Source organism: Monodelphis domestica, chromosome 4 (assembly GCF_027887165.1).
Source record: "Monodelphis domestica isolate mMonDom1 chromosome 4, mMonDom1.pri, whole genome shotgun sequence".
Classification (NCBI taxonomy): domain Eukaryota; kingdom Metazoa; phylum Chordata; class Mammalia; order Didelphimorphia; family Didelphidae; genus Monodelphis; species Monodelphis domestica.
In genome coordinates this window covers 377,673,195-377,691,592 of record NC_077230.1, presented here as the reverse complement: position 1 = coordinate 377,691,592, position 18,398 = coordinate 377,673,195, and the positions used below count along the sequence as shown (strand labels likewise).

Genomic DNA, 18,398 nt, shown 5'->3' with positions numbered 1-18,398 from the left:
GACTATGAGTCTTATTTCTATATCTAACTGTACCTAGGTCCACATGAGCATTCATTTCACAAATTCAAGATCTACTTTCCATCTAATAAAACTAAAGGCACAATATCAATGGCAAATATGATTTAAAATATGTGACTACTCAATAATTCAAACTCAAAAATATGCAATCATTTTAATTAAAAAAAAAACCCTTACCTTCCATCTAAGTATTGATTCTAAGGCAGAAGAGCAGTAAGAGTAAGACTAAGGGCTAAGCAATAGAGGTTAAGTAACTTGCCCAGGGTCACAGAGCCAGGAAGTATCTGAGGCCAGATTTGAACCTAGAACCTCCCATCTCTAGGCCTGGTTCTCAATCTACTGAGCCATCTAGCTGTGCCAACCCCTTTTTTTTCTTTAAAAGAAATACTATTTGTTATAGAGAATGGCTCTCTGGGAGGAAGACAAGGAGGATTCCTGGGGGAAATTTTGATAAATTAAAAAACAAACAACAAAAGATATCAACAGAAAAGTTGTGTCAAAAGAAATGTAAATAAAAAACTGTGAAGTCAGTGAATAAAAACTGTACCTGAAAATATTATGTTTCTTGATTTAATATCAACTTTAGGAACTTTTAAAAATGGAAACTTGAAAACGAAAAAATAGTTCTACTACTTTTAGAGATTAGAGGGTGTTTTTTTTAAATAAACCCTCATCTTCCATCTTAGAATTAATACTGTGTATTGGTTCCAAGGCAGAAGTGGGGTAAGAGCTAAGCAAGGAAGGTTAAGTGACTTGCTCAGGGCCACAAAGATAGGAAGGAGATTAGGCTTTTAAGAATTTGGGTGTTTGTTTTTTTTTATTCTTTTAGTAAATGTTTAAAACAAAAGTGAAATGTAAAACCCAGTGGAATTGCTCATTGATTGGGGGTAGGGGTGGGAGGGAAACAACATGAATCATGGAATCATGGAAAAAAATATTCTTAATTAGTTGATTAATTAAAAAATTTCCATTAAGAAATAAAAATAATAAAACAAAAGTAGAAGTGAGACAATGACTTTAAAATATAATAAACTGAACTGTTTCCCAGTGGAAAAAAATGTAAATATTAAAAAAAGGAATATGAAGTCCTCTGAGAGCACAAGAGGGAGAGGTCAATGGGAGAGTGGGGGAGAGCAAGAGAAGCTTCATAAAACAATGGGCATCTGAGCTCTAGCTTGAAGGAATGATGGGTAAGCCAGGAAAAGACTCAGCTAGAAGGGTGAGGCATCTCAACAGGAAAAAGAAACAGGGATGAGGTGGAGTTTGCCACCAGAGAGAGGGGAGAAAGGGATTTCTCTAGTTGAGGGGGACCAGGGGGGGGAAGATGGAGCTCTAAAAGATGCCCTAAGAAGCTTGATAGTGGGGACACATGGCTTACCCAGCAGCCAGGAATCAGAGAAGCCCCAGATCTTTGCTTCTTATGTCTTGGCCCATCCAGAGGAACTCTCTGCTGTGGCAGGGCCCAGGCCCCATGCCAAGAATCACTTTAAACAGAGCTGGGCAGGGAGGGGGAGCCCAAAGCACTCAGCTTAACACAAGGAGGCTTCTCCTGCTGGACCAAACACCCCAGGCTCTTAGCCCTCAGACCACCACTAATCAAGGCCTCCATAAATATTAATGGAGAATGAGAATGATGTACAGGCCACTTTGCACTGTCAGCAGCAACCTTTTTCCTCTAAGGAAAGCAATCCTTGGTACGGTACCTTTCTCCCACCCTCCATCCTCAGTCCTCCCTCGCCCTTTCCCGTACAAATGGGATGGACAGCAGGATGGGGCTGAGTAACCCACTGAAACCATCTCCAGAGTGGATCAGGGAACCCAGTGGCGTCCACTGCAACCTTGCATGGGAGCAAGTCTGCCCAGAAAAAGGCATAAGCTGGATGGGGGCAGGGAAGAGGGTTGAGCATTAGGGACCAAATTAGAAGAGTTCAACAGAAATGGGTGTCTTAGATAAGTAGTGAGTTCCCCATCACTAGAGGCAGGCATGCAAGAGAAAGCTGGATGACCAAAGGCTAGCCATGTTGCACAATGGATCTGGTGTGGTTTAAACTAGATAATCTTTGAGGTCCCTTCTGAGGTTTTACAATTCTAAAACATTCGTGAGAAGTCCCAGTTGTCTACTGGAAGCAAGTAGAAAAATTGAGAGCAAAAAATCATAGAACTTAGATCTGGAAGAGACCTTAAAAGTCATCTAGTGGGGGGCATCTAAGCTGCTCAGTGGATTGAGAGCCAGGCCTAGAGACAGGAGGTCCTGGTTTCAAATCTAGCCATGTGACCTTGGGCAAGTCATTTAATCCCTATTATCTAGACCCTACTGCTCTTCTGCCTTAGAGCCAAGACATAGTATTGAATCCAAGGCAGAAGGTAAGTGTTAAAAAAAAAAAGTTATCTAGTTCCAGCTTCCTGCTCATTTAACAGATGAGCAAACTGAGGACTAGAGAAGTTAATTGACTTGTTCCAAGTCACATAGGTTCTTTCAGAGGAGGTGTTTAAATGCAAAGCTGGGGGTAGATAATCACCCTATTCCCGTCCTGTTCCCCTTTCCCTTCTTCCTTCCCTTCCTCCCTCCCACCTTGGTGATGAACCTGACAAACCAAGGTCAAGACTGTAATGCTGCCCTTCCTGCGATCACCAGCTGGGTGAAGCCAGGGAGCTGGACTGGCACTGGGCCCCTCCCTTCCTGACAGTGCCAGGAGGTTTGAGCTTCCTCTACCTTCTAGAAGACAGTTACCTTCAGCAATTCTTTGCCACAGATTTGCTTTCAGATCTCTGATAAGTATCTCTTGTCGATAGCTCTGATTTATTTCCAAAGAGCTGGCCTGCAGCTCAGTGAATATACCCACAGCAACCTCTTCTTAGCCCTGTATCTAGTGAATGACATGGAGGAAGACAGAGAGGATCCCAAGTATGAGATTTTGCCCTGGGCCAGGACTGGCAGAAACTCGTGCCCAACTTCCTGCATCAGAGGGACCAGCTGTGGGCATGGATGGGCTATTGGGCAGCTGTAAGCCGCCACTGTTGTGAAGTTTGGACAAGGGAACGGCCAGTCCACCATAGGGCTGCTCATCAAGGCTCCCCCCTAGAGGGACCAGAACAATCTTTCTGTCATGTCCCATGTCTCAAGCCTCTCTCCACTGGGTTGCTCCGTTTGTGGCTGCTGGGACTGGTGGGACCATTCCCTGATTCCTTCAAAAGAACCTTCCCCCAAGCAGCACTCCCTTAAACAGGGTCCCCCTCAGCAGCAGTCCCCCAATTGGTCTCCTCCAACTCGGTCATTTCCCATGATTTCCTTGGCCTCTGGGCCCAAGAACCTTTTCCTCATTCTTCCTCCAGTGCTGAGACTAGAACCTGGATCTTATACTTCGCAAATCATGCCAGAGCTGGCCACTGCTGTCTCCCCTGGATCCTGGCAGTCAGTAGGATAAAGAGCAGTCAGGACCAGTCTGCTGGCCCCTCTCTGCAAGTTGTCCCTTTGTAGGATGACTACGCTCCCTGGCTTCAGGCTGGCATCCCTGCTGCCCCTCCTCTTCCTTCTCTTCTTCAACATCCTGGTTTTTGATGTTCAGCCTTTCTTGCTATAGAACTCCTATCCTTCTTAATATCACAGTGGTCTTATTCCTTCTTTAATAAATTGGAGAAAAGAGGAAGAAAATAAAGCCAGGGGTTAGATAAGTCATAACAGTCAGGGAGGATTATCAGAGATAGGAAAAGAGAATGGTAAAGGAAAAGAAGAAGGCTTATCTACGGGCAGAGCTATAACTTGTCCAGGGCAGGCAGCACAAAAGACCTCTCAATTCAACTTTTTATGACAAATTTGATTAAATGGAGGTGATCTATAAGATCAAGCAAGGTTTCTGTTGAGAAGACCACCATTATCCAGTGAAGGAGGTCAGGACCAGTGTCCCCCATGAAGGGGACTTACAGAGGTTCCCTTGATTATGTAGGGAAGAAGTTCCCTCAAGGAAGGAAGGAAGGAAGGAAGGAAGGAAGGAAGGAAGGAAGGAAGGAAGGAAGGAAGGAAGGAAGGAAGGAAGGAAGGAAGGAAGGAAGGAAGGAAGGAAGGAAGGAAGGAAGGAAGGAAGGAAGGAAGGAACCCTGGTTTTATAGTCAAGAGGACCTGGGTTCAGTGCCTGTCTGTGCAGTCATAATACTCTAATCTTCATTTTCCTCATCTAAGAAATAACCAGGTTGGACAAGATGACCTCTGGGGTTCTTTCCAACTTTAAACCTGTGAACCTATGATTTCAATCCACTACACTGCTAGGGCTAGTCTGTCCCTATACTGATCCTTTAAAAGGGTCAAATCTTGGTCTTAGCCAAAATTCCAGGAAATGAGAATTAAAGACAAGCAGAAGGCAGCTCTGGAATCCCAGCATCTTCTCCAGCCTGGAGGCAGACAGAGCCACCTGTTCTTGACCTGATCTGGGCATTGAGCCTGAGCAGAAGGGGCTGGAGGGTAGGGACAGGACAGACAGAGTCACAGCTTACTCCTCCTCCACCACCGGCATCCTACCTTAGGAGATGAGATATGTGGCAATGAATCGACAGGGCATTGCCTGGGACCCAGGTGTAAACTTTTCTACCTGGGAGATGAAGATAAGAATGGAGAGAGACCCACCTCTGAACCTTCATACTTTCCTTGGACCAATCTGCTCTTGAAGCATCCAGGTCCTTCCCTGGGGATGGGAGAGATGGAGTGGAAGCTGTGTAATGAAGTTTCTAGGCAAAAAGGCCCAGAGAAATGGTCTTGGAGTCAAGAAGCCCAGCTTCTAACTTCCACCCTTTGTTAGCTATGTAATCTTGGGCAAGTTGCTTTACCACTCTGTGCCTTGGTTTCTCCCTCTGAATAATGGGGAGAATAACAAGGCTGTGAAGAAAAGAGCATTGTAAGAGACTCCAGAAACAAGGGCTGACCCAACCACTGTCCATTCAAGGAATTTGAAATAGCAGGAGGCTGAGCTGAAAGCTCCCTGGATTAGTCAGACTTCCTGCTGTTAACGTCCCTATAACTGACCTCAGAGTCTGAGAACTGATCTTATCTTGTTAACTGTCTCAGGACCCCTCTTGCCGTTAGCTCCCTATCTGTGGGCTTCACTTGGTCCTCAGGCCTAAAGGACATAAAGAACTGGGAGCCTGGGGCTCTGAGCCAGGAGGGTGGAGGTGGGGTGGGGGGAACACCCTGGGTTAACTCTTTTTATCTTCTTGAACTTGAGAGTTAAGAAACCCCAGTAAGAGAGGCTCCCCCCCCTTTCTCTGGGAGATCATTCAGAGCTTAAAGAGAGTTTAGAGTCCATCTAATCCAGGGGTCTTTAGCCTAGGCTTCATGGACTTGGGTTTTGAGGTATTTTTTAAACAGTATTTCAGTATAATTGGTTTCCTTTCTGATCCTTTGTCTTTCAAGCTTTTAAAAAATATTACTCTAGGAGCAGTTAGGTAGCTCAGTGTATTGAGAGCCAGGCCTAAAGACAGGAAATTCCGACACTTCTTAGATATATGACCCTGGGTAAGTCACTTAACCTCTATTGCCTAACCCTAGAGTATTGATTCTAAGATGAGAACAGTATAGGTTTTAAAATAAATAAATAACATTATTCTGAGAAGAGGTTCAGAAGCTTCATCTCTGCCAAAGGGGTCCATGAAATAGTCCTCCAAATCTGGTCCAAATCCTTCCTTTTAATAAAGAGAAGAGAGAAGTGAATCCTAGAGAAGCAAATTAACTTGCCCAAGATCACACAGATAGCACATTTGAAGCAGAAAGGAGAGATTCAAACCCAGGTCTGGTGGATTCAGAATTCAGTGCTCTTTCCAAGATAATACTGTCTGTACAAGGAATCTCAAAGTATGCATGGTCCTAAGGAAAGTGGTTTGGAACTACAACTATTTAAATGAAACACAAAAAGGCAAAGAGATGCCAATGAATTACAAAGACCAATCTTGATCTTGATATGGATCACTAGGTGGCAAAGTTGGATAGAGAGCCAAGCCTGGAGTCAGGAAGACCTGAGTTCAAATCCAGTATCAGACATTTACTAGCTATGTGACCCAGAGCAAGACACTTAATGCTATTGGCCTCAGTTTCCTCATCTGTCAAATAAGCTGGAGTAGGAAATGCAATGGCACTCCAGTATCTTTGCCAAGAAAACCCCAAATGGAGTCACAAAGAGTTGGACATGATTGAAAGGAATGAACAACAATCTTGATTCCTTAAGGACAAACAAAGAAGGGCAGAGATTAGACTAGATGCCCTTTAATGTCTCTTTCTCCTCTAGCTCTATGACTCTCTCCAGATCTTGTCTGTAGAGAGGTTTGGGATTTCAAGGGGCAGCACCCAGTGACTTTGTTGGTGGGTTTTGCTGAAACTTTTTTCCTTTGTTAAAAGAAAGGGTTCAATATGGTGGAAGTCAAGAAATGACTGGTATTTAAAAAAAACATCAATAAAACATTGTTTTAAAAGAAAATGCTTTGTGAATCAAAACTGTGAATCAATACCAAAATGTGAGTTCATTATTAGCATCATCTACAGCCACACCCTCTTTCTCCCTCCATCCCAGTATCTCTTCCCACTCTGGGATACCCAATCTAGTGGCCTCTATGTATAAACTGCTTTAGGATTCTGGGACCACCAATCTAGAACTAGAATGGGCTTTGGAGATCATCCAACCCTTCCATTTTTATAGGTAAGGAAACCAAGACCCAGGTAGAGCAGGGAACTTGTTTTTTAAGGTCATGAAGAAAGTAAATGTAGGAGTCAGGATTTGAACCTACATCCTCTGACTCCAGAGATTCTCTTTTCACTGTACCACAGTGCTTAAGTAGAGCAGCCATACGCAGTACTAATATTTAACAAAGAAAAGTTTAGAAGATACCCCTTTGTATTTTAAAAGACTCTAGCTTGGCTCAATCCCCAGCCATGGCCACAATGGTTAACAATACCCTTGTTCCTGGCAAGGAAGTCACATAGCACTTGGCAAATGTTGTTATAAATGATCTATGATACTTCACACTGTGCAAGCTGGATCCTGAGGGAAAGAGCTGAGAGGTAGGTCTAGGAAATGCTTTCCTTCCCTTTTAATAAAATGGGACCTGGATAAATGGGATTCCCTTACTATAATCATGGGAGAAGAGTAGGAACACAAGACCAAGGAGAGCTTAGAAAGAGTGAGGAAACCTGCTTCTTCACCAGACCCTGGAAAAGGAAAAATCCTTTTTCCTTAGCCAATCTCAGGAGTGAGGAATGTTTGGTCTGATTTAGTGGGGAATGGAAGTAGGTCTGTGGAGAGAACCAATGCCTTATAGAAAGAGCCTTGATCTAGAAGAAGTGAGGCCGGGTCTCACTAGGTGTAGGACTTAGAGAAAATGGGGGTTTTAATGCTCTGACCTCAATTTTTTCCTCTGTAAAATAGGGATAATGATTTGTTATTGTTTAGTCATTTTCAGTCACATCTGACTCTTTGTGACCCCATTTGGGGTTTTCTTGGCAGAGAATGGTTTGCCTTTTTCTTCTCCAGTTCATTTTACAGATAAAGAAACTGTGGCCAACAGGGTGAAGTGACTTGCCCAGGATCACACAGTTATTAAATGTCTGATGCTAGATTTGAATTCACAAAGATGAGTCTTCATGATTCCAAGCCCCATACTCCATCCACTGCAGCACCACCTAGTTGTCCCTTCTAGGATACTAGGGCATGATATTCTCCTCTCATCCTCCTCTATGCTTACCTCTCCTTTGGATGTCTGAATAAGCAGGGGAAAGGATGGAGAAGTCCAATGTGCTTGATGACCTTTGTCCCCTTTTTCTAACATCATTCTTTATAAGTGGTCCAAAACTCAAATAGGGAAACCCCACCCCACCTCCAACCCAAAGCAAACTTTCCTGGAGTTCTCTTCTATTCCGTTAGTAGGTAGACAGCTTGACCTGAAGTCAGGAAGACCAGTTCAGATCACACCTCCCACATTTTCTATGTAAGGGGGAAGGAAGCAGAAGAAAAGAGACCAAGGATGGCGTATTCCTTAATATCTCTCGCTTTCTTGCTGGTGAGAGGCTCCCCAAACCACAAAGTTGTGTGACTCTGGGAAAGTTACTGAAACTCTGCCTCACTTTTCTCATCTGTAAAAAAAGGGGATAATAATAGCACCAGCCTCCCAGAGTTCTTGTGAGGATCAAATGAGTAGATATTTATAAGGAACTTTGTAAATTTAATTTTCTTTTCTTAGTCAATTTCAAAGCACTATTTAAATGCCAGCTATTATTATTTATAAATATCATTTTTTGCTAAAACTTTTACCTTCTTAGTATCAATTCTAAGATAGAAGAGCAACAATGGGTAAGCAACTGGGGTTAAGTGACTTGCCCAAGGGCACACAATCAGAAAGTATCTGAGGCCAGATTTGAACATAAGTCCTCCTAACTCCAGGCCTGGCACTCTATCCACTGTGCTACCTAGCTACTCCTATTAAAATCATCTTAAAAAACAGAGTTCTCTGGTAGGAAGAAGGCCAGCCTGAAATGATGGAGAGGGGAAGAGAGGAGACTGTGAGGAAGGCACATACTCCTTAGTATCTCTAGCTTTCTGGTTGGTGAGAGTGTCTGGGAGAAGGAAGAACCCATGAAGCCACAAACACCCCACAACCTTATCTGCCTCCTTCACAGCCTACTCCATCAGGGTGCCACTTCTCAGAATCCTAAGAATCTCCTCTTTCTAATAAACTGCTGGTGGAGTTGTGAATTGATCCAACCATTCTGGAAGGTAATTTGGAACTATGCCCAAAAGGTATTAAAAGACTGTCTGCTCTTTGATCCAGCCATAGCACTGCTAGGTCTGTACCCCAAAGAGATAATAAGGAAAAAGACTTGTACAAGAATATTCATAGCTGCGCTCTTTGTGGTGGCAAAAAACTGGAAAATGAGGGGATGCCCTTCAATTGGGCAATGGCTGAACAAATTGTGGTATCTGTGGTGATGGAATACTATTGTGCTGAAAGGAATAATAAAGTGGAAGAATTCCATGGAGACTGGAACAACCTCCAGGAAGTGATGCAGAGTGAGAGGAGCAGAACCAGGAAAACATTGTACACAGAGACTGATACACTGTGGCACAATTGAACGTAATGGACTTCTCTACTAGAAGCAACGCAATGATCCAGGACAATTCTGAGGGATTTATGGGAAAGAACATTATCCACATCCAAAGAAAGAACTGTGAAACCTGAAATTATTCAGAAAAACATATGATTGATCACATAGTTCAGTAGGGATGTGATTAGGCTTTTGATGTTAAAGGATCACTCTACTGCAAATATGAATAACATGGAAATAGTTTTGAACAATGATACATGGATAACCCAGTGGAACTGCTTGTTGGCTTTGGGAGGGGGGAGGAGAAGGCAAGGATCATGGACCATTTAACTATGGCAAAATATTCTAAATAAAAAAATTTTTTAAATGAATCTCCTCTTTCCCAGCTCTTTCCTTTTCACCCTTGTTTCTTCCAGGCTAGCAATTAAAACAAACTGCACCAGCATGATGGGCTCCAGCCCATTTGTCATGGGAACAGACGCATCGATCTCCTGCAACTCTTACCATCACTTTCTGGGACTGAGTCAAATTACTCACAGTCAGAGGGTGCTCTAGACCTATCCATCTTGGACTCTTGGGACTAAGGACTCCAGGTACAGCAGTGATGGAAATATTGTTTCTCCATCTGAAGGACTATGGATGGCTTCAAAAGAGAATTCTAACTCTCCTGGTCTTTGGGCTCTAAGTAACTTCCTCCCCTTGGGCCTCAGTTTCTTCCTTTAAAACAAAGGGGTTGGGGGCAACTAGGTGACTCAATGGATAGAGAGCCAGTGCTAGAGTCAAGAAAAATTGGGTCTAAATCTGGCCTCAGATCCTTCTAGCTGTGTGGCCTTAGCCAAGCCACTGAACTCCAACTGCCTAGCTCTTACTGCTCTTTTGCCTTGGAGCTGATACTTAGTATTGATTCTAAGAAAGAACGTAAAGGCTTTATATAAAATAACAACAGTAAAATAAATTAAACAAAGGTGTTAGCCCTTCCAGTTCTGACATTCTATGTTAATAATAATAATGACAGCTGGCATTTATAGAGTGATTTAAGATTTATAAGATGCTTTAGAACCATTAGCTCATTTGATCTTTAGAGCAACTCTAATCTAGGGGTCACTGATTCCCATTTTTATAGACAAGGAAAATTGAGACTCAGAAAGCATGTTATTTCCTTAAAGCCACACTGCTAGTATCTGATGATCCTTTTCAATTCTAATATTCTATGTTATAGGGATCCTCCCAGCTCTGATATTCTGTATTCTAAGGTCTCTCCCAGCTCTGACATTCTCTGTTCTAAACTCTCTCCCAGCTCTGACATTCTCTGTTCTAAGGTCTCCCCCAGCTCTGACATTCTCTCTTCTAAGGTCTCTCCCAGCTCTGACATTCTCTGTTCTAAGCTCTCTCCCAGCTCTGACATTCTCTGTTCTAAGCTCTCTCCCAGCTCTGACATTCCCTGTTCTAAGCTCTCTCCCAGCTCTGACATTCTCTGTTCTAAGCTCTCTCCCAGCTCTGACATTCTCTGTTCTAAACTCTCTCCCAGCTCTGACATTCTCTGTTCTAAGTTCTCTCCCAGCTCTGACACTCTCTGTTCTAAGGTCTCTCTCAGCTCTGACATTCTCTGTTCTAAGCTCTCTCCCAGCTCTGACATTCTCTGTTCTAAGGTCTCTCCCAGCTCTGACATTCTCTGTTCTAAGCTCTCTCCCAGCTCTGACATTCCCTGTTCTAAGCTCTCTCCCAGCTCTGACATTCCCTGTTCTAAGGTCTCTCCCAGCTCTGACATTCCCTGTTCTAAGCTCTCTCCCAGCTCTGACATTCTCTGTTCTAAGGTCTCTCCCAGCTCTGACATTCTCTGTTCTAAACTCTCTCCCAGCTCTGACATTCTCTGTTCTAAGCTCTCTCCCAGCTCTGACATTCTCTGTTCTAAGGTCTCTCTCAGCTCTGACATTCTCTGTTCTAAGGTCTCTCCCAGCTCTGACATTCTCTGTTCTAAACTCTCTCCCAGCTCTGACATTCTCTGTTCTAAGGTCTCTCCCAGCTCTGACATTCTCTGTTCTAAACTCTCTCCCAGCTCTGACATTCTCTGTTCTAAGCTCTCTCCCAGCTCTGACATTCTCTGTTCTAAGGTCTCTCTCAGCTCTGACATTCTCTGTTCTAAACTCTCTCCCAGCTCTGACATTCTCTGTTCTAAGGTCTCTCCCAGCTCTGACATTCTCTGTTCTAAACTCTCTCCCAGCTCTGACATTCTCTGTTCTAAGCTCTCTCCCAGCTCTGACATTCTCTGTTCTAAGGTCTCTCTCAGCTCTGACATTCTCTGTTCTAAACTCTCTCCCAGCTCTGACATTTTGGGTTCTAAGAACCCTCCCAGCTCTGATATTCTCTTTTTGAGGTTTCCTCCCAGCTCTGACATTCTGTTTTCTAGGGTTTCTTCTAGCTCTGACATTCTGGGTTCCCAAATCCCTTCTAGTACTAACATTCACTGTTCTAAGGGTCCTTCTAGCCTCAGCACTTTATGGTATTCTCAGTGCTATGCAAGCCTCCAGGACAAGGGGACCCATCCCTCTCCACTGACCCCTCTGAAAGGCAGATAGCCACCCTCCCTGGCCATGTGGCTCAGTTCACTGCTGCTCTTTCCTATCTATTAATCACCAGAAAAGCTCCTAGAGGTTATTCCTAGGAGCGCTCCACTGCCTGCAGGGGTACGAGTGAGAAGTTTTTCATGTGTTAGTGACATCAGACTGGAGGCCTTCTAAGAAACCATTTCATAAACTTTAGAAATCATCTAGTTCAACCTCTTCCTCTTATATACAGGGAAACTGATTCCAGATGAGGGGAGAAAGAACATGGCCACAGTCTCACAAATTGAAGCTAGGTTCCCCGTGGGGTCTGGGACTTTTCACCACATCGTACCCAGTCTCCCATGTGCGTGCTATGTTCTCTTTCCCATCCTGGAGGATCACTTCTTCAAAACCTGGGGCTTGAGTCTCTTCCTCCACCCCCCAGTGCTAAATCAGTTTCGGGGCTTCCTGAGGATGCCTAAAAACTAAACTGTCATCAATGCTGTCCATTCTGTCCCATGGGAACCAGTTGCCAGGCTGTGTCGGTTCAACCACTCAGTCAGCCCAACCAGGTGTTCTGCAGGATGGAGAATGTGCAGTGGCACAGGGTTAGGTGAACCCATCCCTGGCATATCTCTCATGTTCTGATTACTCTGTCTCAGCCAAGGCTATCCTCTGATGCAGAGGACTCAGAAGATAGTGAAATTCTTTCAGTCAATCAACAGTAATTTATTCTGACCCTACTATGTGTCAGACACTATTCAGCAATAGTCTGGGAGGGGACAGTTGGGTGGCTCAGTAGATTGAAAGCCAGTCCCAGAAATGAGAGGTCCTGGGTTCAAATGTAACCTCAGACACTTCCTAGCTGTCTGACCCTGGGAAAGTCACTTAACGTTCTTCTGTCTTGGGGTCAATGCACAGTACTGATTCTAAGACAAAAGGTAAGGGTTAAGGGGGGGGGGGGGAGGAGAAAAAAAAAGAATAGCCTGGTAGAAATAGTGAAGTGGCACAGGCCTGAAATCAGGAAGACTTATCTTTCTGAGTTCAAATCTGGCCCCAGAGTCCTAGGCAAGTCACTTAAACCTGTTGGCCTCAGTTTCCTCTTCTGTAGGAGCTGGAGAAGAAATAGCATCTTTGCCAAGAAAACTCTAAGTCACAAAGAGTCAGGCATGACTGAAAATGACTGAACAACATATGTCTGGAAACCCAGACTCCTGGGTTCTAGTCCCTGCTCTATCACCAGGTAACCCTAATTAGGCAAGCCATCTTTCTGAGCTCCCTAGGCAAAGTGAGGGGGTTGAATTGGATAATCTCTGAGGCCCATCCCTTTCAGATGTAATATTCTTAGGGGGTTAAGAAATCTGGCTCTCTGAGTCCTGTGGGCCAACGAGGAATGCCACAGGTTTGAGCCTCTTTCCTGGGGACTCTGGCAAACAGGGCCAACCCACCAAGGAAAGAGCACTGGCATGTGTGGCAAAGGAGGACTCCGGGTGAGAGCCCACCGATGGCTTGGGCCCAGGGTCTATAGAAATAAAGATTTCTTAGCCTTCTTTTTACCCACGCCTTCTACAATCCCTACTCCTGCCCATTATTCTGTTCTTGAAGTTTCTGCAGCTCTGTATCCCCTGTTGAACCAGGCTATTTCCTGAGCAGTATTTAGGGATTCAGGGCACAGACATTAGGGTGGATAAGATCAGGTGGGCTACTCTCTTCCTTCCTCCCTCACTACCCTGAGAGCAAAAAGGGCATCTTCCCAGTGCCTCGGGATGACCCCTTTTGGTTCTCAGCAGGGATCCAGAGCCACACCCAGCACCAACTGGACCTATCAAGACCCATCAAGGCGAGATCCTCCAGGAGAACCTTGTAATTCAGGGTTCTTTCTGAGGATGGCTCTGGTATTGTTACTGGTCTGAGGTGGACACCAGATGGGAGTCAGTGAACTGAAGGTCATGCCCATTCTTTGCCTGCCTGAGGCGTCTGGAACTGGAATTTTCCCAGCCTCTGTCCCCTCTCCCCTTCCCCCAAATCACAAAACCTCAACAATTTCCCTCTTACCTGGGCAATGGGCTCAGACCAGGAGCAGACTCAGGTCCCTGGTTTCTTCTCAGTCTGCCAGCAGCCCCAGCCCAGGCTCCGACTCAGGCTGGAAGCTGTAGAAATGAGGAAACAGAGTATACATGACCAAGTCACCCCCCCAGTGAGGAAACACTGTGACCCCAGATGACTGAGTTGTCAGCTCAGGCTGGCCCTATCGCAGACTCCCTAGCGTAAGAGCAGAGATGTTAGGGAGACAAGAAGGTTAGGAAGGGGGTGGAGACACAGGGAGACCCAGAGACAGACAGACAGAGAGGAAAAAAGAGAGGAGAGACGTCTCCCATGGAAAGGTAGAGAGGAAAGAAACAGGAGAGAGACAGAGAGGGGGTGAAGATGGGAAAATATAGGGAAGAAGGGGAGAGAGAGAAAAGATGGGAGGGGAGAGAAGAAAAAAGAGAGGGGAAGGAGAGAGAAAAAAGATAGGAAAAGGGGAGAGGAGAAAATAGTGAGGGGGAGAGAAAAAAGATGGGGAAAAGAAAAGATAGGGGAGGGGGAGAGAGAAAAGATAGGAGGAGAGAGAAGAGGTAGGAGTGGGGGAGAAAGAAGAAAAAGGAGGGAGAGGGAAGAGAATGGAAGAGGAGAAGAGAAAGAGAGAAAGATAAGGGAGAGGAGAGAGAAAAGATAGGGATGGGGAAGAGAGAGAAGAGATAGGAGAGGGGAGAGAGAAGAGAGAGGAGAGAAGAGAATGGAAGAGGGGGGAGAGAAAGAAAAGATAGGGGAGGGAAAAGAGAAGATAGGGGAGGGGGGAGAGGAGATAGGATTGGGGAGAGAGAAAAGAAAGGAGGGGGAGAAAGAAGAAAAAGGAGAGTGGGGAGAGAGAGAATAGATAGGGGAGCAGACAGCAGAGAAAAGAGAATGAGCCGATAAGGGAGAGAGGGGAGAAAGGAAGAAATGAGAGGAGGGAAAGAACGAGTTAGTGAAGAAGAAATAGGGGAGAAAATGAGAGAGAACAGAGAAGGGACCCCAGAGAAGAGAGCACAGAGGAATAAATGAGAACTTTCAAGGAGAAAAGTGAAAGGAAGAAAAAGCCCAAATTGGGCTAGGTGCCCCAGGAGATGAGGTGGAGCTTAGCTCGTGGCACCCATGGGGGTGCAGGTAGAGGAGGGATTGGGGGAGTTCACTTTCCAATCTCAAGAGGAGGAAAGCACCCCAAGCACTCTTCCAGTCCCAGAGCAAGGCAGCTGTGAATCCTAGAATCCTGGCTCCCTGCCTGGTCCAACCCCTCCCCAACTGAAGAGCTCCCGAGACCCATTTGGGCATTCTCCTCAGTGAACCATTCTACACCAGGAAATCTGGACTCACACTTGGCGCTTCTCCCTCCTTCCTTGCTCGCTGCTGACCTCCTCCAGCAGTTTTCCCCTCCTTGCTGCCAGCGTTTGCTCAGGCAGTATAAACACTCTTTAGGAGAAGCTTCAGCACCACGTAATAGGGAGGGAAATTTGCTGGCAACACAAAATCGACCACTAGGCTTAATTCACTAAATGGCTTTTGGATTATAGCTCATTCTAAACTCTACACACCTGGGACCTGGTAGACAACACAGCGCCATGGCCCAACCTCAACCTTGTGCTCCCCATGTATGTAACAGTTAAGATGGCTGGGGCAGTGAGGTAGCACAGTGCTGGAGCCCCAAGACTGGAATCTGGAGGATCTGGATTCAAATCCAACCTCAGACACTTCCTTCCTATCTGTGGGACCTTGGATAAGTCATTAAACCCCATTTTGTCTTAAAATTGACACAAAGACAGAAGTTAGAAGTTTAAAAACAATTTTAAAAAACCAGTGAGGATGGCTACTGTTGCAACCTGAAAAGGGATGGGAGGTGGAAAAGGTCTCTTTTTCTGTCTTGGTTAAAGTCTTCAACTCAGCAGTTCTGGATAAACCTACAAGTCTCTATCTGCTGTACAACTCCTCCCTGTCTTCCCCTGCCCATCCCCGAATTCCTAAGGTCTTTAGCTACTTTTCCTTCTTTAAGTCAGTCTCCTTCCGGTTCTCCCAGTCTTTCCCCTGAGGGCAGGGATTGTATCTTTTAGAGGAAAGAACTTTGAATCAGTCCCTAGTCATAATCATCTTGGCTGTGCCTCAGACAAACCACTTCAATTCCCTGGGTATCACTATTACCCCCATTTTACAGATGAAGAAATTATTCTGTCTCCTTAACGAGATTCAGTCTGAAGGCTCCCACCTGCCCAAAGCCAAGTACCTGGAAGGTGATATATCTGATGCCAACTTCTCTGGCCTTCCTACCCTCAGTCCTGTGGCCTCAAAGCTATTATTGTGATCAAGGTAACATAACAAGCATCTGAGGCAGGATTTGAACCCATATCTTCTTAACTCCAAGGCTAATCTCCTGTATGTAATGGAACAACCATTAATGCTAATAACAATCACTCACATTTCTAAGAGCGTTTTAAATATCATAAAAGCATTCCTCTAAAAGCTAGATAGCACAAAGACTGCCCTCATTTTACAAACTAGGAAGCTAAGATGCAGAAAAGCAAAGTAATTTGTCCAGGGTCACACAGCCAGGGAAGCATCTGATACAAGATTCAAACCCAGGGCTCCTGGCACCCAACTCCAAGTCCAACTCTCTTCTAATTACATCTTAATAGTCATATTTCTTGTGTATCGGTGCTAATGGGATAGTTTGGTGATCATCATTGTTCAGCCACTTCTATTTACCCCTCACTCTACCATTAACTCATTGCTGAGGTATTTTTCCCCCAGGATAAATGTTCTACTTATGGAGGTAACATCCAGGGACCTAGAATTCTTTTTATCTTTAGATTAGCTCAGAGCCCCCAGAAGGAGATGATTATGGCAAAACACCCGAGCGTTAAGTCTCTACCTCTCTCTATTATCTGAGGATTTCTTCCCTTAGTGGCTTCTTTCCAAATTGAACCCCCGGTAAGTATAACCAAGACAGTAGTACCATAGTTTGTAAAAAACAAAGTAAATATTTAAAGCAAAGAAGGATAAACAACCTCTCTCTCTCCCAACCTCACCACCGCATCTAAAGGCAGAGAAAAAGGCTTTCAGCTCCCATTTAGAAGCCAGAAAGGAGATGCAGAATTTCCATAAGGAGGGAAGTTCAATAGCAGTTTCTGTGTCGACATACCTAATCTGCCTGCGAAGACTCATTCACTGAGACAGGGTCGTTTTCTTTGTGCCAATGATTCCTCCTGCCCTTCCACTCTCTCTAATCCATATGGCTTTCTTTTCTTTAGCTTCCTCACTTCCTAGAAAGCTTCCCCTTCTGCTTGAAGCTTCTGTTCCTCCTCTCAGAAGCCAGGCTCCTTTTCTAATCTCTCTCTTGGACTTGGATCTTGGACTCAGTGACTTAACAGCAACCTACTGGGCAATTTCCCTTCTGATTCATTCCAGGGACTTATTTATACCTTAAGAAGAGATCACTGATAATACATGTATAACCCAGATCAAATTGCTTACCAACTCTGAGAAGGGGGGGAAAGGAGGAAAGGAGGCAGACAATGTGGATCATATAACTTCAGCAAACTTGTGTGGGAAATTGTTAGTATGTGTAATTAGTAAAATAAAAATCTTTACCACAAAAAGAGATCATTGAACTAGCTAAATCTTAATATCTTGTTGTCTTTCCTATTCTGTTCCTGGGTGGCAGATTTTCAAAGATCATTCCCTTAGGCTAAAGCATTTCCCTTTACTCACTTTTACTCATCAGAGCACTTTACTTTCCTCAGACCAACCCTGCAGCATATGTAGATTTTTATGCCCATTTAACAGAAGAGGAAGCTGAGATTCCTCAAAGTTAAGTGATTTGTCCAGAGCTTCACTGAACTAGTAAATGCCAGCATTAACCAAGGATTCCACCCAGGCCTTCTCACTCCAAGATCAATGGGTGCCCCATTCCCTACACCATGAAAGCAAACCTAGAGAGGAATGGAAGGCTCCTTGGGGAGTTCTGTTGAGATCAAAGAGAGTGGCCTTCCATGCCTCAAGACTGTTTGAGGGCAAAAGAAATCTAAGATCACTTCTCAGGAGTCTTGATCAGTCCTTAGGGAAACGTCAGGGCTCCTATCCATTTCAAGATGAACCCCAATTTCTGTTCAGTGGCAAAACCTAGGACAAAGGGAGCACCTCAGTAGTGAGGGATCACAGAATAAAAATGGAGTTACAGACTGAAGTGAGGAATGGATTTCTGAGGTCAGAGCCTTAAAGTTTCAATTATGAATAGGTCTCCCATCATACACAGCTCTCATCTTTCTCAGTCTTGAACTACTCTGCAAACTCCCAACCTGTCTTACCAACAACCATATTCTCCCATGTCCAGGAGTCAATGTGTGCTATATATTATGTCTGTGTGTCCATCAGTTCTGGGAACTCAAGACAAGATATGGCTCAGCTCAAACCACCACTTACACAGTTAGGTACTCTGTTGTGTATTTTACAAAGACTATCTCATTTGATGATGAGAGGAAGGTGCTGTTATGATCCCCATTTTACAGATGAGGACAACAAAGCAAACAGGGGATAAGTGACTTGCCAAGGTTCAAAGAACTTGTATCTGAGGAAGAATCAGAACTTATGGGTTTCCAACTCCAGGCTCAGTGTTCTATCCACTGCATCACCTGTTGCCTCTGACTTTTATTAGGAGAGTTCCGGGCTAAGTCTGTGGCATTTGTCTGGAG

The 18,398-nt window shown here is 44.6% G+C and overlaps 1 protein-coding gene across 1 annotated transcript in view; it reads right to left on the bottom strand.

Annotated features, from left to right (window-relative positions):
• PTAFR (platelet activating factor receptor) overlaps nt 1-14,142 on the bottom strand; it is a 29,031-nt gene extending 14,889 nt beyond the window's left edge. Inside the window, exon 1 of the mRNA XM_007491468.2 lies at nt 13,693-14,142. The gene's annotated coding sequence lies outside the window, so the exon portion shown is untranslated. The remainder of the gene's footprint in view (nt 1-13,692) is intronic.
• Nucleotides 14,143-18,398: the final 4,256 nt, after the last annotated feature.